Source organism: Miniopterus schreibersii (genome assembly GCF_964146895.1).
Source record: "Miniopterus schreibersii genome assembly, chromosome: 15".
NCBI lineage: Eukaryota > Metazoa > Chordata > Mammalia > Chiroptera > Miniopteridae > Miniopterus > Miniopterus schreibersii.
In genome coordinates, this window is record NC_138115.1 from 19920505 (window position 1) to 19948029 (window position 27525).

Below are 27525 nucleotides of genomic sequence, written 5' to 3' on the forward strand. Positions count from 1 at the left end.
TGAACAAAAATGATCCAGGCTGGAGCTCCTGCAGCCATTTGCTCCCACGAGAGGAGGGCTGTCTGGGAATTCAGCTAAAACAGAAAGTGGAGCTCAAGAATGGAGATATGGAAATGGAATCTTGATGACATGGGTAGCACCCTGAACCAGACTTTCAACTCTCTCTGGACATTTTGGCGATGGGAGCCCATAATGTCCCGTTTATGGCAAGGCCAGTTCACAACAGATTTTCTGATAAAGACAGAGGCTTAACCAACTCCAGGTGAGGTAAGAGGGTATTTTCAGGCGTCCATTGATTCCATGAGACAACAATGGAATGTGGCCACTGAGGGATTGAATGTGTCCTTAGGAAATAATGACAGAAATAAAGATTATAGAACCATAGAGATGTGGTTCCTGAACTTGATCTTGGCTGGTCGAACACTATCTAGGATAATCACAAATTTGAGGTACATCACCAGACAAATGAAAAATATTCATAGGAGATGAGGTAGTTTCTGAAAACCATGTTATAAGAATGACTGAAGTACTTGCAATGTTTATCTAGGAGAAGAAAAAATAGGAGAAGTAATAATTTTATCATTAAGCTTACAATTACTTAATTGTCTGAGTGTTTGGGGCATGTTAAGGATCATCAAATCAATAATGCTCTCCTTCTGAATGTATTTCAAGCCAGCCTTTGGCTTCTGACTTAAGCTGAAGTACTGAACATCTGACAACATGCTTTGCTAGTCTGTGAACATGAGCCTAAAAGCAGAGTGAGTCAATGTTACTTGAAAGTTAATTCTGCTATAGGCAATACTGGAGTATTGGATGTTGTTCATTCATCCAGCATTGCCTGGTCTTATTTATCACCAAAGGTAATTATGCAGAAGCAGTTCTCATGTCAGCATAGTGAGATTCCTTAGCAAACTGAAACTCAAAGGAAGATACACTCTAACATAACACAGCTGCCCGATCAATGCAGTAATAGCCCTGCCCACAGCTCTTCAGTCTTGTGTAACTAAACAGCATATCACAGCATCAGGGGATTTATTTGTCAAACATTTTGGAGTGTCTAATGATCATAGAACACTGTGAATGTAGACTCTTGTTGTTGGATGTATAGTTCAACAAGACACAATGGATGCTCTTAAACAACTCATCAGTTACCATAAGTGATGTTGCATACGCAAGAGGAGCACAATAGATCAGAGAATGCATCTAAGAAAGACTGATGTCTCAATTCCTTTCTCTTGCTCTAGACAGACACTGCTAACAATCATGACGATCTTTCCCGTTGAGCCTAGATAGAGCCTCAGAATCCTTCCCAACTCAACTTTTTAGGCAGCAAGGATTAATCCACCAGATTTTGTTCATGAGATGAAATCTACTTCCCACACCTGAGTTAGAGTTTATAGGGAGAAAAGATTGATTCCTACTGCAGAGACTGCTGGTACTAAAGAAGTAGCTAGAATGTCTTCACAAAGAGACTTGAGTAACACTGTCATCCTCTGGAAGAAAAACAATATAAGCCATGACTAAGGTGGGAAAGAAAGAGCAGAGGAGTTGGTTGAAGCCCATGAGAGTGGAGATGAGGCTAGAACTACATGATTGAGTCCTTAGATACTACACTAGCAACTAGAAGTTATCTGGAGAGTAGAAAGAACCATCAAAGATATTGTATCAGAAAAGTGTTATGTTTTAGAAATCTCAATGGCTGGGTTCTAGGAGGAACATGAACAGGAGTAAAAAATATATTAGAGTACAGAGAGATGAGTCAAAGCACACAGAGGGAAGAGTATGTAGATCTGACAATAAAAGTAAAAAAAAAAAATTGAGAAGCATCATGAGGGAGGAGAGGCGGGAATAATGCTGTTCTGGCCCTGAGAGTGGGGGGAAAGCAGTTTGAGTGAGTGACAAGACATGGTATCATTAGTGAAGATAGAAAAGGCTGGCTCTGTTTGGAGCATACTGAGCTTGAATGTGGTGGGACTTTCTGCTGAGATTTCCAGGTAGAAATTGAAGGGGAAATAGAACTTGAGGGGAAATAAAGGTAGAGACAGGAAGGTGAGAACTCCAGTCGTGAGAAAGCAAGAGCTTGATGTGGATGAGAGGAAGGATGGCCAAGGGGCTCCTTCACATAAAGCCTCTATTTAGGAAGCAGTCTGAAGGCAGAGAGTCACATAAAGACACCAGAAATGAGACACTGTTTTCTAAGAAAATAGTTTCCTATCCAGGGTTATAGATGATTTTGAACCAAATGGGATCTTTGGAGGGGGTGGGGAGGAAGCAAGCCCCTGTAGCAGCACCAGCACTGCCTGTTGGTGTGGCCATCCAGAGGCCGACGTCAGAACCACTCGCTTCCCAGACCTGCAGACATCGGGGCAGAGAGAACCGTGCACAGAGCTGTGAAGAGACTGTTTCAGCCACAGAGTCAGGTCCAAGCCTAAATGCCCTTCCAGAGCTATCCACTCATGTACCCAAATCCATTTATAGCACCTATTGTGAGTCCATCTTGGCTTGATGATGGGGATGAGGAAGTGAATAAAACCCAGCTTGTTAATACTTAAAAATGTTAACAAAAATTCAATGGACAAAACAATTTGTCTATCCAAGGAGACGGGTAATTAGAAAGGCTAACAAGGCTAAGAGGTTCTTCTTTGACTTTCACGGGCTCTGTATTGGTACCATTAAACTGGGATGGATGGATGGATGGATGGATGGATGGATGGATGGATGGATGGATGGATGGATGAATGGATGGGTGGGTGGATAGGTGGAGCACATATTTGTTGATGATAGTGATATGGAATAATTGTTAACATATTAGAGTTAGCACCTTCCTCATCTCCCTGCTAGCTAAAGAAGATACTGGTTTAATCCTTTCTCCTTCTATATCCTGCAAAAAAAGATATTATAATTGTCACAGGTTTTCTTTCTAATTTGGGGAGAAAGGGGCCAAAAAAACCCCAAATATATGCTGATCCCTGTGAAGAAAAGATTGTGAGTTAATAATGTAGTACACCACTCCCTCTCCCACCCTGCTCTATGTGGGTGGTATGTGGTGGGGACAGTGTCTAAAATGAGGGAAAGAACTCTTCCTGAGTATGAGTAGTCACTAAATATTGCTGGACTCAGAGGCTAGGAAATGACAGAGGACTGGATGCTTTCCATGTTGTACACAGAGTCTAGGCTGAGATCAGAACCCCTGCTTGTGTCACGCTTCCCTGAATGTAATATGTGGCAAAGGCAACTAGTTGTCACCAAATATTTCATGCACTCCCTTGAATTCCCAAGACTTCTTTAACTTAGGGTTTGGACTATGTCACCAGCTCTTTTCAATGAACCATAAATGCAGATGACATATATGCTTCTGGATTAATGCAGCTAAGAGCTGGTGTGCCTCTTCCGACTCACTCCTCCCTTTCTGGTGACCTAGTATGTATCACATATTCTAGATCGAGCAAACAAGACGGAAGAGACTGCCAGAGGGAGACATGTTACACCACTGAGCTGTCTGGGTTCATTTGTTATTGCAGCATAGCCTAGCATTATCTGACTAATACCTAACACCACTCTGACCAGGAACTACATGGGCCACAGGCTTTTATACTTAGGATAGTGATATTCAATAGATATTGTTTAAGTCTTCACAGTCATCCTCATACTGCCTCACTTTCCAGTTTATTACCTCTAAAATATAGTCATCCACTGTTTTAATGTCAAATGCACTTACCAAAAGTATATATATGTGTAAAATTTAATACAAACACAAGCAAAGAAAAAGATTTAGCATCCATATCTATTCAAATCAACCAGTTTGCTTTTTTTAAACCCACACTGCATTAGATAAAAATATGTTTTAAGCAAGCTTTTTAGAGCAACAAAATACTTACAAAAGCAATAATAGGAGACACAGTTGATATTACATCTATGTATGAATAAGAAAGTCTTCTCGCATAAAGTTTAGTATCCTGTTTTCAAGACAGTACATTTAATTTCAAGGAACACTTATAGGGGTGGCTTGAAAGATAAATCATTTTTACTTTGGTTGCTTCAGGGGTAAATTTTAATGGTAAATTTTAACTACCCCCTCATTTTTTCTTTTAAAAAGGAGTACAGAAAAAATGGGAAAACTTAATTTTTCAACCCTGTAGCATCAGTATTAGGGACAGTCAGAAACAAAACCAAAAAAAAAAAACATAAAAAGAAGGGAGGAAATGAAAAAAGCTTTTGCCTATTATATTGTTACAATATATCACTACTGTCCCATGAAATTTTTATGTAATATCTCAAGATATGATTTTAAAAAGCCTTAAATTTAAAATAAAACTGTTCCTCTGGTTCCATTCTAATCAGTCTGTATGTGATGCTTTAGCAAATACTGTACTTGAATTCTGAGAGAAAATAGAAGGCAGGCTCAAAGGAAAAAGAAAAAATAAACAATATAGCAAAAAACATTATTTTGTTATTTTATGTTAATACAATATTATTTATTTATTTATTTATTTATTTAACAATATAATTACCCACTAAACCACTTGCAAAGTCTGAAGAAAGTTGGCAAAGGCTCTATCAGCCTAACGTCAAATACTGTAAAAGTCACAATTGTTTTTCAGTGTCCTCCACTGACCCACCCAGCCACCTATCCCACCACCCATTTACCCATCCATTTGTCCATCTATCATCATCTATGCACTCCTCCACCCACCTCCCTATCCACGCATCCATTGATTTCATTCACCAAATATTCACTTAATCTATGAAATGCAAAGTGCTAACCTCAAAACTCTATGAAAAATATCATATCAATAACTTTAGAGCAAGGCTGACGGAGCCTTAACATAGGAGAGGCACCAAAAAGTACTGAGAGTTCGGAAGAGAGGAGAGACCTCACAGCGGAGACCCAGCAGCCTCCCTGGAGAAGACCGAAGGTGGCCATGAAGACAGTGGCGGCCACTTCAACGCCTTGCAGGCGAGGCTGAGTCAGGAAGCAGCATTACTAATAAACAGCTGCTGTCTCAGGGCGAGCGCATTCGCTGCCAAGGAATCGTGTAACAGCTGCTGGAAAGTTTTACCAGGTATTCACAAAAGAATGCACGTCGAGGTGAAAGTGGCAGGTTGGGGTTTGTGTGTGTGTGTGTGTTTTTCAACTATGTTAAGCAGAAAGTCCCACAATGCCTTTCTGAGCAGGGCCTACAATCAAAATGTCATCAGCTCACCTCCTCCTGTTTTTGCAATCTCTCAGGGAAGTTGCTCTTTACAGAAAACCAGGGCAGAACATTTCTACATTTTTCTATGCGGCTGTCCAAAAAGGTGGCATTTGGTTAATGTCAGCATTCAGGTATCATTCACATCAGATGCTGTGATTTTTTTTTTTTTTTAACTTAGGGTCTTACTTTTCTAATGACAGCTCAGGTTATCGCCCCCCTCCCCCCACCTCCACTCTACTTGCCAAAAAATTAAAAGGAAAAAGTCTAAAAGCCCCCGGATATGTAAAAAGGGAACCAAGCAATATCTCCGGCTCCCAGTCATTTGGACAGTACCAAGTTACTGTGGAAGCGGCCCTACTTGTTTCCACTCCTCTTTTCTTCACTCTGGGGGGACTCCGAGCTGGGAATTGTCTCCCTAAGAGTGGCATGCTCGTCTCCTGTTTTCCCATCAGCTGCACCCCCAGTTAATCAAGGGGGCTAATCAACTGTGGAGTTCATAATGAATGTCAGCAGCACTTCCTGTGTTATGACTGATGGCTCTAACTCTGGACTTAATGCCTTTGTTCAAAATTAGCTGACAATAGAATCGAGATTAAGACCATTTTTTTAAGCTGTGTTGTGGCAGCGAACAAAAGTAGTTGTCGCACAGCAACTGTACCACCCTGCTGACATGAGGGGCAACTCTGGGCAGAGCCTAGACTAGTCTCCTTCTAACAACTACGCATATTTTAATGTGCATAAATGTCAATCTTCTATTTAGGACAACGGATATTGTTTTTCCGTGAGTAATCATGATCAAAAATTTCCACTGTGTAGATTTTTTTTTTTAAATGAGTTCTCCACACACGTGTGTGTTTTGAATAAATCTCTACCCACCTCCTCTTCTGCCAAAAATCAAAACCACTTACTGAGTCTCCTTTTTCCTACCTCGATCTCTTGCTGCCTCTCTAATCCATTCTTTCCCTTAAAATAAAAGTTAATAAAATGCAGATCATTAAGAGACATCTCCCTTGAGCAACTGTCCCTGTGCCCTCTGGGGGCACAGTATGAAACAAGTGACCCATCCCCCCTCAAGGAAGCTTCCCTCCTAGCATGGGTCTCAGCTGACAGCTGAGTCCTGGATCCAACAGGCACTGCTTCATTTACAGGGTCTTTTTTGTTCTCTCCTATTTTCCTTTGTTTTTTGATTAATCAACAATGCTTCTTAGTAATAAAGTAATAATCTCAAAAGAACGTCTTGATAGATTGCAGCCATTAAAGGACTTTCTCCACAGAGAAATGTACTTGGAATATTACTCATAAGATTGAGGGAAGGGGGGAGGTGGGCCTATGGAGGAGTCCTTAGCAGTTATAAAAGGCAAAACTAATAAGACTAAAATCATTTGTTTCAACTCAATGGGGAAAGAGTGATTTTTAAATTATTAAGTTCCTGAGAAAACAAAATGGCATTATTGCATTATAAAATTGGGAAGAATGCAGAAGATCTTCTGCATAGTAATAAGTAACTGTATCATCTTGATTATTTTAAATCTTCATTAGCCCCTGGAAACAGTTATCTCCTGAGATAACAGAAATCAAAACAATTACCCTATTATGTAAATCCCTTTTCCATTTGCTTTACTTAAACCTAGTGTGCAGTGTAACCTATTGAGAAAAAGGTCTCTATTCATTGAAGTGTAAAGATGAACTGGGTTTATCTTTTCCAGGAATGCCACCAACTGTTCTTGGTGGAATTCCTGTTGCTCCCTGGGAAGAAGGCTCCTTCCTAACATCTCAGTGGGATTGTGTAGCCTGCTAATCACCTTTGGTTAGTAACACAGCCTCAGGTCCGTTCTTTAGGCTCGGTTGTGTTTGTTTCAAAGCACTGACTTCCCCCCAGGTTTCCAGCTAGCCCCTGTCCCTTCCCTCGTCAATGCAGGCTGCAGCAGCAGCTCAGCATCCTGGAGAAGAGGTAGGTGGGCAGCACCTGCAGTTCCTTTCACACCTCTGCTCTCTTCATGCATGGTGGTGAGAGGGAGAGAGAGCAGAGGGAAAGACATCTTTCTTTGTGACTGGCCCTTGGCTGGTCATAACCACTTTCTCCATGGACTTGAGGAGCATGTGTGGGGGCCCCAATAGACCCTTCTGATGGGGTCTTCACTCCACTCTGTGCCTAACAAGCAAAGCCTCAACTTCTCAGCAGGACATTTAAGGCTTTTTACAACTCTTTCCAGCTTCAACTCCTGCAACTCCACTCCAGGGATCCTATGTTCCAGCTCCATGAACCCTTCGTCAGTTTGCCAAACATGCCATGCTCTGTTCCCCATCCTGGCTTGTCCATTTGCTCCCCAATTCCTCAAATTAGATGATCTTTCTTCTCTTCTCAGCTCTCTAAACTCTTATTTATCTACCAGTCTTGAGATGTGTCAGTCTTCCAGGCATGTGGGGGGCTGGGAATAAGCCTGGTTCATCAAGTCCTCTGGATTCTGAATCAGAGGACACTAACTATAAGACGTAAAGTCAAGAGGAAACTGAAAATATTCAAACTTGTTTTTTTATGTCATCTAAACATACAGGTGATATTTTCCCTCTGCTTTCAGTACTTCCTATAATGCTATTATTTTCTATAACTAAAAGTCAATTTAAAAACAACAATAAGCCATATACAAATGCCATCAGGAAAACATTTAAAATTTCTTTCACAAGCCTCATCCTTACTCCCACATAAATGTTGCTGTTTTCTTAAAACAAATAAATTATAAATATGATCTATCAAAATAAAAACCCTGATTATCTCCTTGAGAAAATACACAAAGGCACACACACACAGCAGAATTCCATCAAGACAGCTTTTATATGTTGTCTCACTTATGGTCACCTAAGGGAATAATGTGAAGTGATGCTTTACATCAAAAACAACAAAACACAACAATCAGATGGTGTTCAAACACCATATTCCCTGTGCCAAAAAAATAAAGCAGTAAAAAATATTCTAAATTTACATCTATAAATCACTAGTCTTTTTACAGCAGGGAGGAGATTTAAAATTGGTTATCTGGAATAGAATTTTCTATCATGTTATTTATCTCCCCTCCTCTCTCCCAAATAAACTATCTGTATAGAAATTATTTATAGTTTAGGAAGAATGTTTGCTTTAACTGAGTAAAACATCTCTATTTCTTTTCTGAAATGAGCTTTGTTTAAGGTTTCATTAGGCTACATTCAGTAGAAGAGATACACGTTGAAAATTAGCTCAGGCTTTTCCCTCCTTAGAAGGCTTAACAAAATTTCCATAAAGGATTCCAGGGTGGCAGCCAAGTGGGGGTCCTGTGGGAGGCAGTGTAGATGTGGGTGACTGATTGCCTTCATCCCGTTAGACCCGTTAGACCTCCACCGATGTTAGACTCCAGGTCCCAAGTAGTGCAGCTCCGGACATGTAAAACTAAACAAATCTCTCCTCTCCAGCTCTCAGGCATTCCCTGCTCTGCAACTGGACAAATGCAGTATAATCTCTTCCATTGAGGCCAAAAGTACCATAGATTTTTAATTTAAATTAAAATACAATCTTTTACTTGAGGCAAACAGAGTCTTTAGGGAAGCATATGCTGGTGGATCTATACGAAGCAGGCAAATGATGTAAAATAAACACTGGCTATCAACAGCTCCCGGAAAATGACATTATCGACATTTTTTTACCACCATCTGAGGTGTGGAATTGATCCTATGGGCCTTCACATGGACAAGACGACAGAGCATGAATTCCAAATACGTTGTACAGGACTACACCTAAAATTTTGGGGGTTCTCCCCTTCTCCAGAAAAATGCTATATAATCTATTGAAACTGTGAATTCTGTTCACAAGTTGCTCATGCTGATAAGCGGCTGTTATAAAATAAATAAATAAAAGGTAAGTCTTTCCTCTGATGGGAATGTTGGTGGCATGGAGAGAGCAAGGTGCAGTTAGCAGTGAGTGTCTGAGTGTCACTATGCTGAGGAGAAGTCCCAGCTCTGACAATAACTAAATGTGTTGTTGGGGGTAGGGTGGATATCACAACTTACAAATATTCTTAATTCTTCAACCTTTAATTGTAAAGTTGGATGAGAACTGGGGCTTTTCAAAAATTTCAAAACTAGTTAAGAAACCCTTTGCTCAAGTGAAATCTTATGCAAGACCCCATAACGTAAGTGGACAAAAGATTCCACCACTCTAATTTCAGAGAAGAGGTAGGGCAGAGGCCCATTCATCATGGGGAAATCCTGGAGGTCTAAGGGCCATGGTTTAAAATAGCCTGGGCTATGGAAGAGACTTCTCAAAATCTTTCTAGCTCCAACATTCAAAATCAGGGCTCTGCCAAGTATAGCCATTAAAACTATATTAAATGTAGCCTATTGCCTATTTTGATAAACAGCATTTTATCGGAACACAGCAATGCCATTCACTTAAGTACTGTTTGTGGCTGTTTTCATACTATAAAGACAGAGTTGAGCATCTGTGACAAGACCTAAATTTTTACTCTCTATCTCTCAGCAGAAAAAGTTTGCCAATCTACCCTAAATACATTTAGCTCAATAATTGGAACACAGTAGGCACTCAATCATTGCTAGCTAGCATCCTTCCCATTGTACAAATCTATAGTTAAGGAAAACGAAATGCGGAGTTACTGGCTGGAACACGTCCCAATAGGAAGCCAATCGAAAGAGATTACATGGACAAAATGGACAGAGGGTAGAACATGGCCCATTGAGTTTCAAATCATGTGAATCTGTCATCATTGTAACCACACAATTGACAAATAAAGTAATGGTGTCACTTTCTTTCTAGTTGAGCATTGTCCCAATCCAGGGACCTTCAGAAAAAGAAATAGAAACCTCAGGTGGCTGCTCGATGAATGAGGAATGGGAGGGTCCAAAAAGAGAAAGCCAGTTGCACTGGATCTTTTAGTCAATAAAAAGCAACTAAAATAATCAACCTGGTTATTTGAAAGCAAAACTGTAAAGACACTATGAAGATAGAAAACCAGAATAAAATATTAGTGATCACAGCAGCAGCCCAGAAGATCAGAGCTCTTATTAAAGCAAATAGTATTTACATTTCAACCTGGGCTTCGCAGATAGTATGCAGGATATTCTTATCATCGCTCGACTGAAAAAAACTGGCTTTGGCCATGAATAAATTATTGGATTGTCATAACCCATTTTATGCTCACCCATCTTTTTTTTTTTTTTAATAAACTGATTTTGTTAGCACTTGTTTTTGTAATTACAGTCTCCTGACAAGAGCCTCTCCCATACCTGTCATTTTGCAATGGAATCTACTGAGATGGGGGAAATACCCTATGTACAGAGACTTCAATACCTTCCCATTCAGGCTCATGTGTAGCTCTGAAACAGCGGGGTAGGATGTGGAACTGCCATTCTGACCATATAAGGTCAGCAAGAGCCCTGAGGAAATACATAACTTCTTTTTTATACATAACTTTTTAAATGTGTATGCAGAATTAACAGCCCTATCTCAGCTGTGTCTCAATAAATCCTTGGATTAGCTCTCTATTTTGACTGGTTAGTAGTTGTTTCTGAGCTCCTGTAATTACCAGGATGACTAATTTAATGAACACCATGGCCAGTGTTAACACCCCACAGAGCAGGACATGTGATAGGGCTTGCGGAAAACAAGGAAGGGGTGTCTTGGCCAACTTTTTACAAATAACATTAAAATCAGGGTGTGTGTTTTTGCCACTTGCCTTGGTCATATTTCATGAGCCGAAAACGATATTTTTCTCACTCCTCTGGGTCCACACAGCCCTTCTGTCACCCAGCCACACCTGTGAACACCTACTATGCCCACTGTTGCCTGATCATGGTGTCATCTGCTTACCTCCTGTATGGGCACACTACTAGACTGTAGACCCCATGAGCACTAAAAGGAAGTCTTACTTATCTGTGAGTTTCTTATCCTTAACATAACATGTGGTACCTTCATGTTCTGTTCAGTAAATATTGGTTGACTTAACTTACACATAGCTTTTTGCTAGTGTGACAAAGCTCACACAAGTTAAGGACAATGCCACCAAATTGTGAAGTCCTGCGGGGCACACAACATATTTCTCTTCTATGTATCACAACACTTACCTTCAGCAAGGCCTCACACGTAATAGCCACTAAAGCAATGTTTGTGGGGAAAAGGAAAGGTTTTAACTGGGTGGTGAAAAGCCCATCTGATGACATAAAAATGTGACTTTGACCAAAACATTGTGGACTAAATCAGGAATCTACAATTACTTTCTGCAAAGAGCCAATAGTAAATATTTCAGGCTTACAGGTTTTACTGTCTCTCTTGCAACCATTCAATTCTGCTGTTGTACCATAAAAGCGGACATAGGCAATAGGTAAATAAATGACTGTGACTGTGTTCCAATAAAACTTTATTAACAAATCAGACGGTGTGCCAGATTTTCCTGCCATAATTTGCTGATTCCTGACATAAATGAGAAAGGCAAAACAATCAAGATTTTAGAACACAATACAGTAAAGTATATATATGACCTCAACATGTACAAAGAGTGTATAAATAAAATACAGAAAAAGGTAGTTACCATCCTGGAAGAAATTACAAGTGGACTATATTAGAATTATGAACAACAGAAGACTTTGCAGCCATGAAACGAACAAACCATAGTGACCGACACACCTAAATAAAATCTCACAACATAACGTTGAACAGAAGAAGCAGTTCACAAATGTACACAAAAACACGTCACTGAGGGAGAGAAAAGGTGAGCTACGGAGTGGGAAAAAAATGTGTCACTTATGTAACTAACAAAGGCCATGTAGCCAACCATAAATTGCATTCTGAAACCAATTTCTATGTGTGGGTTGTTTCCACACCAAAAGCACTTCTGTGACACCAACTGGATGCCCTCCAATTCAACTCGATTCTGCCACTCTGCACCAGGAGACAGCATCAGATTCCACAGGTTAAGTGCTCAGCCCCATGAGACTGCCCATCCCATTAAGGATGCAAGTCACAAGCAAGTCCGTGCATCTGACTGACTGGCTATAAATCAGAAGCCCCCAGGACCTCATCCTCAGGCTTGATTAATTTGCTACAGCGACTCACAGAACCCCGGAACCATTTTACTTACTAGATCACTGGCTTATTATGTCTATGTGAGAAACGTCCAAACCTGTAAGAATTTTTATGAGTTTATTTGAGCCAAACTGATGACAACTGCTGAGGAGCAAAATCCTAAGGGACTGAGAAAATGCTCCAGAGAACGGCAGCTTTGCACCTTATTTTATGCATTACAATCCAAGGAGGAGGCGTGAGGAGGGGTACATGAAATTCATTGGTGGTAGATTAGGGAGGCGGGAGAGAGCAAAGGGGGGAAGTCTCTGAGATGGGATAAAAAGGAAAATGAAGAGACAGGTAATTCTTTTACACTGGTGGGTACAGGACAGTCAACAGTGAACACTTACAGCCCATAGAGATGGTGTGCGGGAGAACAGACAACAATGAGGGGCCAGTGGTCTCCTGTTCTGGTGGGAGATTGTGCCCTGAGGGGTCTGAAGAAATAGGGGCTTACTCTGACATTTCAAAGGCATGTTAATCATTGATGCAAAAAGACAATAGACAGGCTCAGTTAAGGTAAAGATTGACCTTTGTCAAGAAAGATGCCAGTTCTAGGACAAGACTACCGGCCATGACTTCCTTGTAGCTAGAAAGTTTTCATTTCAGACCATCCTATGTGGTTATTTTAGGTCTCTGAGTTTGTAAGGCCCACCATGCAGGCCTCCCCTGAGCTTGTCAGGGTTAGTATGTGGCCCCCTTTTTGTCCACAATTACAAAAGGATCTAGCTCAGGAACAACATATGGTGAGGTATGGGGAGACAGCACAGGGCTTCCATGCTGCCTCCAGGACCCTCCCAGTACCTACCCTGATATATTCAGCAACGAGGAAGCTCTCTAAACTCTGTCCTTGTGGGGTTTTATGGAAGCTTCATTACATAGGCATGATTGATTAAATCATCAGCAATTGGCAATTGATTCAACTTCCAGCCCCTCTCCCCTCCAAGGAACGGAAATTTTTGACCCTCTAATGACAAGGTTGGGTCCCCTGGCAACCAGTCCCCATGCTGAGGTGTGGTCCAAAGGACACCTTTTTAACATAAGAAAGGCACATTTGTTGCCCTCATCTCTTAGGAAATTCCAAAGGTTTTAGGAACTCTGTGCCAGAAACGGACAAAGACCAAATATGAACTTCTTATTATAAGTCACAATATCAAAACATGTAACACTTAAAGAGTCCCTACATACCAATAAGGGAAAGACAAGCGAAATAGAAAAAATGGAAAAATACAAAAAATAGAAGCATTTCACCAAAAAGGTATGTCAACTGGCCAATAAACACATGAAAATAGGATCAATCTCATGAGTAATCCAGGAAATACAAGTAAAAATCACAATAAGGTACCACTTCCTGCTCTCTAGAATGGCAAACATTTTAAATGCGAGAGGCTATCCAAGACGGTGACATAGGAGGATCCTGAACTCACCTCCTTGCCTGGACACAACACACCTACAACATATGGAAACATTTCCTCTGAAAACCAGCTGCGCAGCTCCTTCACATCTGGCAAATAAGAGAAGGCCCACACAGAAGCCGGCAGGAGAGACCGGGACACAATCCCACCCTAAACCCATCCCGGATGCTGTGACCCACAGTCAGGAGGGAACTCACACACCCAGCCCTTCTCCCTCAGGCACCCCAACTATTAAGACTTTCACTGGAGAAATGAACCCCAAAACATTTAGTTTTGAAAACCAGCAGGGCTCATGTCCATGAGACTCAAAGGGTTGTGCAGGGCTTGTGTGCAGACTCTCTCCCCAGGCCCCAGCTAGCACACAGCCATTTAAAAAGTGCCCAGACTTTGTGTTAAAGAGATGCATTTGCTAATTTTAAGCCTCAGCTTGAGGGGCAGGCGCCTGTTGAAATACTCTCTGGGGACAGAGGCACTGGTGGGTGCCATCTTCACGCTCCCCAAGCCAGAATCTCCCATTTACACACATCTGGTGCCCAGGAAACACCCCTCCAGGACCTGGCTCTGGGGTTTGCGCCGTTTGCCTTCCTGGGTCCCATGTGACTGGAACAATCAGAGAGCCCGTTCTTGACACATTGCCACCTCCTGGGCACTGCAGACAGCAGACTGAGCCACACCCCAGTCTTTCTGCAAAAGAGGATAATTAGTTTCTTTCTCCTTCAGCCTGAGGGGCAGGCTTCAGGTTTGGGGCACATCTAGACGCCTCTGACCTGATCTCAGGGGATATAAGACGGGGGATACTCTGCTTCGTTCACATGTATTCCCAAGGAAAGAGCTTGTCTGGAGTCCAAGTTTTTGCTACTGCCCCCACAGGTCACCCCTAGATCTCCTGGCACTAGAGGCCAGTGGAGCTTAAGACATTGGGATTTGCTTAATAATAATTTATTAAGCTGTATATTTGTGTGTGTGTGTGCACTTTTCTGTATGTAGTGATAGCTCACAATTTTTCGGTCCCACAAAACTATCTATACCTCCACACCTCAAAACCTGCTGTCTGAGGGTCTGGCTGCCAATCAGCCCAAATTCTAGGTGCGGACTGAGATCCTCCCCTTTGGTCTTGGCACCCCCTCAACTCCTGAGAGCTGTTAAAAATAAAATAAGACTCGAGAGACACACAAAGGTTCGAGAGACAAGCAAGAGCTAAGGCAAGGTTGAACACTGGTTTTTTCTTCTACATCAGGCCACTCCTTCAAGACTGGAACAGATGGGTGCTTCATCTAACTCACAGAAACCAACACAGAGAGTCAAGCAAAGTGAAGAAATAGAAGAATATATTCCAAACAAAAGAACAAGACAAAGCTTCAGGAAGAAACCTTAATGGAAAAGGTTAATAATACCAAGTGTTGGTAAAAATTCAACCAACAGAACTCTCTTATGCTGCTTTGGGAGTGTGACTTGGTACAATCGCTTTAGAAAACAGCCTGTCACAATCTATTCATGTTGGACATACACTGCTAGCCATGCACATCCAAATGCAGCAAAATGAATGTTTAAGAACGTGCATAGCAGCCTTATTTGCTGGAAACAGTCCATGTGCTCATCAACAATGGAATGAGTGTTCACACAATGGAATACTCTACAGCAATGACATAAACAAACCACGGCTACGCACACAACATAGACTGGATTGACAAGCCTAATATTGAAAAGGGGGGAAAAAGCCAAATACAAATGAGCACATACAATATTATCCCACTTATATGAAGTTCAAAAATAGGCAAAATCATAGCCAGTTATTACTATAGAAGTTGGCCCTGTGATCACCTTCATGGCGCAGAAAGGGGTTGTCATCAAGATCAGCACCCTGGGGACTCTGAGTTCTGGTTATTGGTTTCTTGAACTGTAATTACATTGGGATTTGCTTAATAATAATTTATTAAGCTGTATATTTGTGTGTGTGCACTTTTCTGTATGTAGTGATAGTTCACAATTTTTAAAAAGGTTTTCAGTTATGTGAGGCCTGCCATCTATAAAATTAGAGATTTTTTAAAAATAAAAACAACACCTTTAGCAGGGCTTTTTGTTTTTGCAACAATGCTATTGTGTCTTAATGGATGCCCTATTCCTTGCAGCAAAAGTGAGATTATGTGACTTTTAGGCTAGGTCATAAAAGGCATTGCAGTTTCTGTCTGGTTCTCAGGTGCTCCCTCTGGGAACAGAGCTGCCGTGCTGTGAGAGTTTCAAGCCACACAGAGAGGCCATCTGTGTGCTCCAGTTTGAGAGCCACAGCTGAGCGCATCTTCAGAGTAATCCCATCCAGGCACCACACCTGTGAGTGAAGAAATCTCCAGAAGATCCCCCACTCCCAGCCATTGGCCCCGATGACCTAGAGCAGAGAGAAACTCCCATTACGCCCATCGGAATCCCTGATCCACAGAAATCACAACAGCCATGAAATGGCTATTGTGTTATGCCACCAAGTGTACAGTGTCTGTTACACAACCGCAGCTACTGAAAGAACCTCCGGAGTTTAGAAGTTCTTTTAAAAAAGCCCTGCTAAAGGTGTTGTTTTTATTTTTTTTAAATCTCTAAATTATTTAAAATCTCAAAATTATTTCTAATTTTTGTAAGAATTTGAAAATAGGTGAGGCTTAGCGCAGTAAGGTAAATCACCCAACATTCTCTGGTGGAGCCTCGATTTAAAATTGAATCTGTCTCCAAGTCTGCTCTGTCCATATGCTGTGCTGCCTTCTTTCAGGGAGGAGTCATGACCACAACAAAATACCTCAGAAACATGTGCAACAGAGACAAAAAAAATTTCCTCCCTGTGACATCTGATGCTGAGCCTGATCCCCCAAATTTCCATGAGAAGACTGAGAAGATTTAATATAGACTCTGCTCTGCGGCATGGCCAATTCACCCAGCCCCACCTTCTCACCCGTGAACCATCACCCAAGACACCAGGACACAGAGTGGCATAATGCCTGCTGGGCATCACCTTTGGGGATTATCTGAGGATTAAAATGAGGGAAAATGAAAATCAAAGGTCATAATTATGCCATCAGACATGTTACTTCTTGGCCAAGCGACTCATTTGGGAACATGATATTCTTACACATAGCCGCACAGCACTTACAGTTTTCAAAGCCTTTTTACAACATATCTAGGAAAAAAGCAGTTGGTAAACTGTAAGTCACGGTGACAGGCAGCATTATTACTGACACACAGGGAGACAATGAAAGCTAAGGAGCATCGGTCTGCCACGGCCAGTGGAACCAAAAATGAAAGAAAAGAGGCGATAAAAGGAGGCTGGGGCATGCGAGGGGAATGCGGTTTCCCTTCTCTGTGTCCTTGGCACCAAGAGCAGGGCCAGATACACATGGAGCTCAAATTTCCAGAATGGTATCTGGATATTTCCTTTGAAGTCAACCACTGAGCATTTCTGAAACCTCAGAACTGGCACAATAGTCCTGGGCCATTTCACAGGACAATTTTTTTCTCCCAACTCTGCTCCCTCCGTGTGAGAGCTCAGCAAAACTACTCATGGGGCAATGAGGAAAACAATGAAGACCTGTCCGCATATTTCGGGGGTCAGTGTGACATCCCCTGGATGAGCTAAAGCTCTGTGAAAGGACACCAGCATGGAGCCCTCCAAAGAATCAAATCCCAAAAGAAGATGGCGCGTAGGGAACAGCTGCACCCGCCGCCTCCACACCCACATCAAAATCACAGCTAAAACACAGAACCACCTGCACTCAGAGCCTCCTGAGATCCGGCTGCACAGAAGCCCCACAACCGGGGAGCTGAAGCAGCACCGAGAGTGGTAGGAGGAGCAGAGACGAGGTGAATCAGGGCTGAATTGCGGAGACACAGCCGCGGGCCCACACCCGGTGCCGCGGTTGAAACCCGGGAGGGAATCTCGGCGGTGGGGGTCCCGGAGGAGGGAGGGGTCCCAGCCCCACAGCAGGCCCTCAGCCCAGGGCTCCAGGCCAGGAAGAGATGTCCCCACAACTCCGGGCTGTGAAACCAGCGGGCACTGTCCCTGAGGGTCGCGGAGGCTGCGGGAGCCCCAGCAGCTCCTCCTAAAGGACCCACGCACCGACTCACTCGGACGCTCCCTCTGAGCCCAGCGCCGGGCAGCAGCCTGAAGGGACCCGGGACACTCGGGGAGGAACTAACCTGCCTGGAATCCAGGAGAGAGGTGGAGGGCGGCTTCCTCCCAGGCAGAAGGGCTGGCGGAGGCCATGGCTCCTGTGGCGAGTCCTCCCCGCACATAGCCGGCAGGCAGGCGCCATGTTTGAATCCCCAGCACCTGACTCACACCTTTGGCCCCGCCCCGTGATTCCCGGAGGCCCCGCCCCTCCCCACCTGCAGCTCATCCAGACCATTTCCAGGGGCTTTTCTGTGCAAGTGGCCTCTCGAGCCTCATGCTTAGGACTTTCCTAAAATCTCTCAAACAAGCAGCAGCGGCCCCATACAGCTTGATAAGCGGCCCCAGGCCTGGCACTAGCAGCAGCCTGCATTGGCTCATAGCTTGGCCTCTCCTGGACAACGCCAAGCCCAGCACAAGTAGCAGCCAGCTACGGTTTGCTGTGTAGCTCATGCTGGGTGGCCCTGGGCAAGCCACTGGCACAGGCTGACTTTGCACCTCCCGGGAGGCCCCAGAGACAGTGCACCTGGTGATCAGACTCGACCACGCTGGGTTACAACCCTACCATAGCCACGAGTGACACTCAAGGGGCGCACTTGGTGAACACCAAAGCCCCACTGAAGTAAATCCTGCTCCACTGGGGTGTCTCCAGCACAGCAGCTCTTTGGCTGTAGTTGCAGCTGGTCCTCACAACTGATTGGCCTAAGGGTCAGTTCCTCCCAGTGACGCCAACAGCAACCAAGGCTCAACTACAACGGGACAGTGCACACAGCCCACACAGGGGAGCACCTAGAAGGCCCAGCTCAGGTAACTGGGGAGGCTGACCCACTGGACCCTACAGGACACCTACTACAGAGCCACTCTACAAGTTCCAGGAGACATAGCAGCCCTACCTAATACACAGAAACAAACACCAGGAAACAGTCAAAATGTGGAGGCAAAGAAATATGTCACAAAGGAAAGAACAGGCGAAATCTCTAGAAGAGGAACTAAATAAAATAGATCCAAGCAAGCTAACAGATAGAGAGTTCAGAATAATGGTTATAAGGATGTTTAAGCAGACTGTTAGGGAAATAACTGAGAAAATCGATAACATAATAAAGTACCAATTTGAAATGAAGGCTACAGGAACTGAAATGAAGAATAATTTACATGGAATCAACAGTAGAGTAGAGGACGCTGAAAATCAAATCAGCAATTTGGAACATGACGAAACAAAAAACACCCAACCAGAAGACCAAAAAGAAAAAAGAATCCAGAAATATGAAAATAGCTTAAGGAGCCCCTGGGACAACTTCAAGAGGCCAGAAGGGGAAGAAAGAGACCAAGGAGTTGAAAACCTGTTTGAAAAAATAATTACAGAAAACTTCCCCCACCTGGGGAAAGAAATAGACTTACAAGTCCAGGAAGCACAGAGGGTCCCAAACAAGAGGAACCCAAAGAAGCCCACAGCAAGACACATCATAATTAAAATGCCAAAGATTAAAGACAAAAAGAGAATCTTAAAAGCAGCAAGAGAAATGCAGTTAGTTACCTACAAGGGAGCACCCATAGGACTGTCAGCTGATTTCTCAACAGAAACTTTGCAGGCCAGAAGGGAGTGGCAAGAAATATTCAAACTGATGAAAAACATGGAACTACAACCAAGATTGCTCTACCCAGCAGAGCTATCATTTAGAATTGAAAGTCAGATAAAGAGCTTCTCAGATAAGAAGAAGCTAAAGGAGTTCATCACCACCAGACCAGCACTACAGGAAAAGTTGAAGGGTCTTCTTTAAGAAGAAGCTAATGAACAAAAGAATCTGATGAACTAAATAGATCCAGAGACATTGACACAGGCAACAGACGATCATATTACAGAGGAAAGAGGGAAGGGGGGTGGAGGGTGGGAAGAGATTAACCAAAGAAGTTATATGCATATATGCATAACCTATGGACACAGTTAATAATGGGGTGAAGGCCTGGGAAGGGGGTGGGAGGGAAGTGGAAGGGATCAATTGGGGGGGGGGAATGGGACACCTGTAATACTCTCAACAATAAAGATAAATTTAAAAAGTACAAAAAAAAAAAGAACCAAATCCCCCACAGGAGGATGGCTGGGACTCCGCCCAGTGGTCTCAATTCGAGGACTTGCTGCTTTTCTAAGCTATGGCATATTAAATGTGCTGGTGACTCCTCTGATTATTTTTTTCTTTCCACTGCAGCACATACAATGGAAAGAACACAAGGTGAGGAAAAAAAGCAGAATAGAAATTCACTTTCCATCTCTGGGAAGAAGTGGAAAGATGGGCGATCGCGTTCTGAAGTGATTTTCACTGCTCTCCAAGGAGCGAAATACAGTGAAAGCCCCAAAGAGTGGGGTTAGAGGCCATTTCTCTGCACAGCTTCTGAGCAGATGTGTCTTATTCTTGGAGTCTTTTGTTGTAATCTCCTCGTCCTGGGGTGGGAAAGGTCACTTCAGAACTTGCTCTGCCATCTTCTGCTTTTCACGGAGTCTGTGACAGAGTCAGGGGTTGGTCTGCCTTCAAAGGACACAGAATTCTTTGTAACCTTTAAGTCTTTATGGAGTTCCATGTGCTCAGGCCATGTTAGGTTTCATGTCTGACCTGCTGCCTCAAATACAGTTGGTGATCAAGAGATGGCTGGTTATCCATTCAAATATTGACTGTGCTGGGCCCTCAGCTCTAGTTGATGAAACGGACCACCTCTGACCTCATGGCGCTCCCAACATAAGGGCAGTGAGGATGGCACTAAGTACCAGATGCGAGGTGACTAGCTGTCTGCCACACATTCATGCTCTCCTTCATAAGGCAGTTACTGGGAAGCAGTTTCCCACCATGTGGCTAGCCCCTTTGCATCTAGGCGGGGTCATGCTCATCATATCCTAACCAAAAAATTAAAAATAAAAAGTGGAGAATTGACATACAGTACTTCCAGACCCAGCTCATAAAAACTTCCTGCACAGTCCAGCCTGCTCTCTGTCTCTAGCCCCCTCTGCTGGCTGGATGTCAATGCTTACAGGAGCCACATACTCAAGGTGGAAGAACTTTTGTCAGCCTGGATCCCTGAATGAGTCTATGAAACAGAAATTCTGCCCTCACTCTCTACACCTCCACCCCATCACCGCTGACTGGACTCTACATTAGTGAAAAATAAACTTCTATTCCAAAAAAACGCCGAGATTGAAAATGTATCTACTACTGCTAGTATTCTATTAACTACTTATATAGCACATTTTAGATCATTCATTCATTTGTGTGGCTTTAAAAATTTATTCACATACTATTGAGAGCCTATTATTGGCTAGGCATAGTTCCAGGTGCTTGGGACACAAAGGGTAGGGAGGGATAGAAAGTAAACAAAAATATAAATACACAAGAGAACTGAAATTGAAGTAATGCTACGAAGGTGTCTTAGTCTAGTCGAGTTGCTATAACAAAAATATCACAAATCTCACAATGTCCTCAGTTAGCATTGGGGACTCAGAAGCTCTGTGGTATCTCTTTATATAAGAGCGCTAATCCCATTGATGAGGTCACCATAATCATGACTTAACCACTTCCCAAAGGTCCCACTTACTAGTACTATCATCTTGGGGGGTTAGAATTTCAACATATGATTTGGGCAGTGGGGACACAGACATTCAGATCATAGAAGAAGGAAAAAAACTTTATTTTGAGAGAAACTGAGAAGCACCTCTGAGGAGATGATAATTTGACCTAAGACCCAAAGGACAAAAAATAGCCAGCCGTGCTTTCATTTGGGGAAAGGACGCTGCAAGCTGAAGGAACAGGAAATGCAAGGACCTAGAGGTAGGAAATCAGTAGGCATATTCCAGGAACCAACCAAAGATGTGTATGCTATACTAGCTAAATCAGAATAAAAGGCACAAACCAAGACAGTACCTAGTGAATCAAGAGGTATGGTCCCATACTCATGACCTTCCCAATCCCTTTACCAAGGTCAATCACCTCTGCCCTATAGTCCCAGAGCCTCGCTCCCTTCCCAGTGCTCCATGCTCTGGCCATGGCTGCCACTGGTAAGGACTGAATGGCCCTCAAAAGCATGTTTCTTAGCAACTGCAGCAGCAGGTATGATTCTAGAACACTGCTTGGAATCATCTCCTTTCATCAATGATACATTTTCAATTTATGATTTTTTTTTCTTTGGGAGAAGTTCTATTATTGGTTTGAATGTCCCCAAGAATCTTGACCTGAGGGTTCCAAGAGACCAGCACCACACAAATTACTCAGTATTTCTTTATAAAATAAATAAATAAAAGGCAGGGCAATCACAATAACCTCAGTATAGAGTGTTTCCTGTACTAGGAAGAGAAAATTGTTATAGCTTCAATTTGGGACCCGGGGACCATATTTGATATGAACTCTCCTGCCCTTACATGAAATATTGAATTAATTTCTGTTATCAACTGGAAAATGTGGCTGTCTTATTCACTGTGAATTACCCTGGCTGAAAATATTTGCTTTTTTTTTTTTTCCTTCAGATTCTCCTGTGTCAATAGCCTGGGGGATAAACTGTCTGATTTAGTTATAGAGAAAATCGCTGTTTTTATTTGATGCCTATTTTTCTCCAAGGGAACAAGAAAAACATTCTTACCACTACCAACCTGTTTTTAAGAAAAGAAGAAGGTTCCATTTCACTAAAAATCTATCACACAGTCTGATAAGGAGATTGCTCAGAGCTAGGATAGGGGATGCTCCAGGAGATGATTTAAGTAGAAAGGGGCAAGTGTGGTTGGAGAGAAAGAGAAGTTTGAACAATCCCAGATGTGGCCTCAGCCCTTCGAGCAAAGGGAAGCGGAGCCTTTGATGTTCAGTGGTCTCTACAGGCAAAGAAGAGAACTGTTAGGAGGGAGTGAGGTTAGTGGAGTCAAGAAGCTGGATTTTGGTCCTAATTCCATTCCCAAGTGGCTGTGAGTATGTAACTACCACCCTGGGCCTAAATTCCCTCATCAGTGAAATGAACTTTGGTTAGTCTTTGCCCATTCTAATGGGCTTCCCAGGAGGGCACTACCTGTGCGAACCTCCACCTGGGCACGCTCGTGGTTCTGCAGTTCATTTCTCAAAATTCATCCCAGAATCCACAAAGAGGAACACAACCATTTATGTATACCGATATTCCTAACAGTTATTTACTAAGTAAAATAGCAGGGAACAACATAAATGCCGAACAATAGGGAATGGTTAACTAAAGGGCGATTTAGCTGGGTATTGGAATACGCATAACCATTTTTAAATGTTTTCAAATGGCATGATTTCCAATGGCATGAGAAATCACTCGCAGTACAACGCTGAACAAAGAAAGAAAATAATTTGACAAAGATGACATACTGTGATCCCCGAGGACAAGTATAAAATGCCGACTTCAAAGAAAAATGACTGCTTCGTACAGTCCCTAAGTAAACACTTGCTGGGAGGACTTCTTTCTTTTTAAAAATAAAACAGCTTAGATTCATAAAGAACCTTTTCTGCTGACCTCTGTCTTCAAAGTACTCTAACAAAACTACATTTATTTTAGTAATAGCTTTGATTTGGATCACAACTGTAATACATGCACAAAGCAGAAAACTTGAGAAAGTACAAAAACAAAAAGGAAACAGGCCCCGTAAATTTCACACTTACCCTGTCTGCCCTGTGCCCCTGAGACAGGCACTCAACAGTTCACCTCCCCACCTCTTAATCAAAATTCTGTAACTGGTACATATGTGATCGTACGAACAAGAACCAAAATATCCCTTAACCCTATAGGCGTATTCTGTGTCCTATTCTCTTTTGCTGTTCAAAATGAACTAAGTTGTTGTTGTTTGGGGGTTTTATTTTATTTTATTTTATTTCATTTTATTTTATTTTTTCCATCACCTTTTATCCCCTCTATGCCCCTCTACCACCTCCATCTACCCCACCCCACCCCCGCAATCACCACCCTGTTGTTCATGTCTATGAGTTTTCTTTTTTTTTTTTTTTGGCTCAATCCCGCCCTCCCTTTCCCCCAGCCCCCAAGCTGTCTGCTTGTTCTCTATCTATGAGTCTGTCTCTATTTTGCTTGGTATGAACTAAGTTTTAAAAACAAACAAACCCTATCAATCAACCAAAAACTTCTGACCACCCTCCCCTTCCCCAAGCATCATGGAAAATTCTTTTTTGTCCAATGAATGAAAAAAAAAAAAATGAATAAATAAAAGGAGTAAGTCTGAATGAATGAATGCATACAGAGGAAATGTTTCCTGACCTGGAAGAGAGGGGGCGAGACTGCCTGCAGAGCTGCTTCCTGATCCATAAACAATTCACAGCAACACAACACAAGGCAGAGTTGCTATGAGGTCTTACCCTTGTCTTGCCCTGGGAATATCTGAACTACCACCTGCAATCCTCAGTTTGGTAAGTACAAGTGAAGCCTTGCAGCACTTATTTTTCTTTTGCCTGATAGGTTTTAAACTATTCGGTTTCTAAGTGTTCACGTTGAATGCCACAGCAGGGAAGAGAAAAATACCTGCGAAAGGGGTCTAACTGTCTTCAGCTCAAGGGAGGCGCCCCGCCTTTGGTACTGCCTCAGGGGTCCCTGGGTCCTCTGAGCTGCCCAGGGCTGTCTCTCTTACATCTGGGGGCAAGAACCAGGGTGTCTACAGACCTAGTTACCCCCTTACAGCCATCCCACCACTGACACCAGTCAGCCTTCTCTTGTTCGTAACGATCAATGTTTTAAGAACACAGAGTTCTGGTGTCTCTTTGCTCATGGTCTTATCCAATGATAAATAGCAGAAACAAGCAAAGCCATGATCCCTCTTTTGTAAGCTCAGTGTCACTCTAAGAGACAGATATTCTTTGAAAACTCTCAGGTTGGTTGTCATTAAGCATTCCTTAGTCATTCCTTCACTCAATAAATCCATATCAAGTGCCTACCATACCAAGCCCTATTCAGTGAGCTGGGGAAGCCAGGAATGAGACAGACACAATCTCTATCCTCATGGAGACCACAGCTCAGTGGGGGAAGCAATAAGAAAATAAAGGACACAATCAGATTGTTGTATAGAGAACAACAGGACTGACACTGGGTAGTCAAGGAAGGCTGTGGGGTGGGCACTGTTGTGCTGCCCAGATCCCCTTCAAAGAAGGACTTCATGCCTGGGAGTACTATAGGCTCTAGGCCTTCAGCTGCCAGCCCTTTCGGGGATGGCCTCAGCGGCAGAGAGTCACCTTCCCAAGGTCAGACGCTTCCCAGCAGGAGGAGGAACCCTCCCTTAAGACTGATGAATGAGAGCTTACAAAGGCCTGGCCGTGGCGCCAGCTGGGGGCAACACTGCGGGAGCACTCCAGCTCCAGCGCTCCCTGCATGGTCGGCTGAGGCTATGCCTGGCCTGCCTTGCTCCATGCCCCCCTCGGCCCACTCCAGCTCCATTCTCCTCCATCTCACAGGCGTAAGACCAGGGGTCACCCATACTGAACATCCTTCACGCTCCATTCCACCTCAGAGCCTGCTTCCTGGGAAAGGCACAAGCTGACCCTTGCAGAATGCGCAGGAGCTAGCCATATCAAGAGGCAAAGGAAGCTGTTCAGATTGGGACCATCGAGGCTCAAGTCACTGAGGCACGAACTGCCTGGCACAGTTAAGGACCAGGGAGGTGGAACATGTGTGTGGGACAGAGTGAGCAACTAACTGAGCCAGTTAGGACATGGAGCTAGAGCAGCACGCAGGGCTGTGCAGACCATGACAAGGGGCTTGGGTTTTATTTCCAGTTTGGGGGAGACAAATGAAGGGGCATGTGCTGAGAAGCAACAAGGTCTGATGTCTATTTTTAAGAGGTGACTCTGATGGCTTGCTGTCTGCAAGACTGCTATGAGCACTGGGAATACAGAGAGGCATAAATCTCTGTTCCAGTTTTTCTGATACATAAACTTGGGCAGGATGCAACTCTTTAAGATTCATTCAAGCTTTGCAGGGCAAGAAAGGGAAAGTGCCTAGAAGCTAATGAACACCTAAGAGCTGGCCCTGGCAGACCTTTCAATGTAGACATCATTATCTTCATGTGACAGAGACAGCAATGGGGACAGAGAGAAAGCAAGAAAGGGGCCCAAATTCACACCAAATATAAAAACAGACCAGGGGTGTGAATCCAGATCTCCTGGCTCCACAGTGAATTACTCCCTCTTTATAAGTATTATAGTATCATTACTACATATGTATTCTTACCACATATTAGTATTATATAAGTATAGTGTTATAAGATATTACAGCTATTATAAAGCCAGTGAGAATCACGGGTGTTTAAACAACCAATTGCTACCATTCTATATAATCCCCCAATCTCTCAAACGGCTGAACTTGCCCCCAAATAATCTGTCTTAGAGGGAAATGGAAGAGACCAAATGCAGCTGATGGTATCCAAGTTCCGCTGTGTGTCCTGAAGAACTCCTGGCAGCTTCCCTCCCACCCCCACCCCCAGACCATTACGTGAAAAGGGCTTCCCCCTGTAGGTTGCTGACTGCAGGCACAAAACCATGATATATATGAGTCCAACTACAGCCGACTTTGTCTGGCTAATGTCTCCCACAATCCCCCCACTGTAATTCAGTGTAAGTGGTTGAACTTTCAAGAGGGTCTCCCTCTGCTCTCCCTTGATCTGGAACAAGAGAGCGAGGCAAATGCCTGCAGCTGAAGGGCTGTGTAGTGTGCTGGTGTGAAGGGCAGGGGAGGGTAACTTGCTCCCTCTGCCCTCCTCCCAACACGGCTCGCACAATGAAGATTTCTAACATGAATACTGTAAAAGGGCAAAGTCCAGATGAATGTCCTGTCTTTTTAAACACTTCTGGGAAAAACCAAGGCCGCGGATGCATTCTATTATTACAGGGAGTGAGATTCCTGGATAACACGAAAGGGCGCAAGAGAAGAATTCCGGCCCCACTGCCTCCCCCAAGGAAAACCAGTCCATGCCTGCTCTTGCCTTCACTAGATAGTATCATTCCTCCTCCCTGATCTGCTCTTGTTGTCCTTTGAACAGAAATGTACTTAAAGTAATGAGCGAGTCATCCAGGAAGCAGAAGAAAGATCTGTGGCCATTGCAATATTTCAGTTTCAAAGTCATTATCAGTTATGGGGGAAATAAAACCTCAAGGCAGCTTAGTGCAGAATTACACAGAGAGAACAAATCCAAAACATGCCTAAGTTGAGGTAAAAAGGAAGAACCAAGAAATAACCATATTCAACTTGCTGAGATTTTCTGGATCTATTTTCAATAATGTATCAGTCGATAATTCCCTAATTTTCCAGAACAACGGGTTTTGGACCATCAGCATCTCTTCCTGGGCTGAGCTGCTCTTGTAGAAGCATATGGCTTTATTTAATAAACAATTTTAAAGGTTTTCACTTAACATTCATGTAAGATATATACACAGAACAGTGTAATCTGTAGAGCATAGCTTGACGAAGATTCGCAAAGTGAACATTCTTGTCTTACCAGCAATCAGACCAAGAACTTCAACACTGCCCAGCACCTTAAGCCCTCTTCACCCCCCCAGTATCTGTACTCCCCACCTTCCCCAAAGCCAATCAACACCCTAACTTCTACGACCATCCCTTTGTTGTGTCTGGTTTTGACTTTCCATCAAGGAATCACATAGCATGGGCTCTTTGGTGTTTGAGGTCTTT